Below are 2,500 nucleotides of genomic sequence, written 5' to 3'. Positions count from 1 at the left end.
CCTGATACCAGTGTTAAGAAAATTTGATTTTTACCTAATTATGGGCTGTTTTCATTGGGTTAATGCTTGTAATCAATTGATAATATGAATAAGAGATAAAATTAGATAGCTCAACATACTCTGTTCAACAGAATATGAAATAAACAACTTGAAAGTCAAATTTGAATGCTGTTTGGCATGTGCGTAAAACGAGGTCAACGCATCACCTTTTTAGAAATCATGTAGAAATTAAATGTGATGTTTTAGCTCACGTGATTTAAATTTGACTAATAGTATGAAGTCAAAATTTGCTTTTAAACGCAATTGCAGTATATTACATATCTGATTAAGTTTCATATAGAGTTCTTAAAAAGTTGGTGTTGCTTGTGACCTTTGGTGTCATCAAACACAGCACAATACTAAGACTCGACACGAAACTTTAAAGCTCATTTTTAATGTTTATAAAATCTTTTATTATGAGAAAAAAGGATAGATTTACTATCTGAATTCAAATCTTGGAGTAAATGTATACCGTTTTGCCGATATTTAGGTTTATTGGTTTTGGTGTCATTTGTCACAAGCAACACGGCATGCGTGAACACGTGGAAGTTTGTTTCGTTAAATGGCGATTCGCAGTTTTGATCCACCCTTCTTACCAGTCTTTGAAGTGCAGCACTTTCATTTGCCTTTCCAGCGTGGCTCCAGGCAGAGAAGGTAAGTTGAACTTTGGTGTCATCGCTATTTTACATTGTCACAAGCAACACTTGATATTGGATATTACAAAGTGCCACCAAAAAATTATGTTTTCAGCTGTTATTCTATTTACAAATATGATATTATAACATCTCACATAAGACTGATTTTGACACAATTAATTATTTCCTTGTAATTCTATTTTTTTTATGTTTCAGGGTTGTATCAATCAAGAAAAAGACAAAACTCAAGCTTTTGACGAATCCAGATAAAAGAAGGGTTGTCAAGAAATTTGATTTGATTTACTATTAACACACTAAATTACTACAAACTAGCAGATTTGAGCAGTAGGGCGGATGTTACGGTATGGTTACATGAATTCATTACCATGGCTGATATTTATCTAGTGTTTGTTTGACTTCTGGTACTTTTTGTGACCATTGGTGTCATTGGTTAAAATGTCACAGGTGACACTTTGAAGTTTCTAATGTATTTCTGTTTTCATGTTCTTCAAAGCTTGAAATATCATTGAATTACATTTTAACAGGCTATATTACATGTGTTCAGTTGCTATTCTTGATTTATTGAGGCAAAATTGCGTTCTAGTGCCGATTTTGACCAAAGTAATAGCAACAATGGTATTACTAATATCTAAGCATATTTCCAATTTGCAAGTATTTAGTCTCTTAAAATATTATCGAATTTCATTTTAGAGTAGGTTATTGTGCTTTTGTGACTGAAAATAATGATGTATTATGGACGAAAGTGTGATTTGATGTTGCTTGTGACATAAGTAATGGTGTCACCGGTCTTACGTCACAAGTCACATTCAGATGCTCTAATTTCCATGTATATTTCTATTTTTGAAGTCTTTGGTTTCTGAAATATTATTAAATTCCATACTTAACTGTGGTTATTACGCTGGTTTGACTGAAATTAATGATTTATTGTCGAAATTGCAATTTGGTATTGCTTGTGACATAAGTAATGGTGTCATCGGTCTAATGTCACAAGTGACACAATGTCGCTAAATAAGATATGCTTTGGTCACATTATTTCCCAACATTTTATTCCAAAAGTTTCTGAACATTGCTGGTAATAAGCATTTGCAATATTGTTGTTGTTGTTAATGCACAAACATTTTTATGAAATAATATATTTGCATTCTATGTTGCTTGTGACCGATGACACCAAAAAGCAACATTTTCTCCAATAGTTGGTATTATTATTGTACTATGATTGTTGTTGATTGTGTCTTTTTGTCTATAACTTACTAAATAAAGTTTGATACTCAACAAAAATCATTTGGTTATTGAGTTTTTTGTCTCATTTTGGTGTCACCGGTCACAGGTGACACCAGCAACCTATAGGTATTGTTGACGATATTATGCTGCGTTAGACCTTAAAGTTATCTAAAGGGCCTTTGGTTCATGAAGTACAGGTTTTTGCTACACATATAGCAACATGAATGGATTATTATGTCACTTTTATTTTGAGAAAAAAAATTGGCACCTTTTGACCTTGGCTCATATATATATATATATATATATATATATATATATATATATATATATATATATATATATATATATATATATATATATATATATATATATATATATATATACATATATATATACTCTTTTTTATGGAATCACCATTCGACAGAGCATCTGGGAATCAAAACTTTGTCTATGTTCAGGAAAATCTTGAAAACATTTCTTTATTGATGTCATGTACTTTCTATATTATTTTGCATTGATGTAAAGCGCCAAAAACCTGATGGTGGAGGATACCGTGCGCTCTATAAGAATCTGTTATTATGACA

This window comes from Berghia stephanieae, unplaced genomic scaffold (assembly GCF_034508935.2).
Source record: "Berghia stephanieae isolate SIO BIC M18660-M18661 unplaced genomic scaffold, UCSD_Bste_1.3 scaffold155, whole genome shotgun sequence".
In the NCBI taxonomy this organism is placed as follows: domain Eukaryota; kingdom Metazoa; phylum Mollusca; class Gastropoda; order Nudibranchia; family Aeolidiidae; genus Berghia; species Berghia stephanieae.
The sequence above is the reverse complement of the archived record's forward strand: the minus strand, read 5'-3'. Positions refer to the sequence as shown.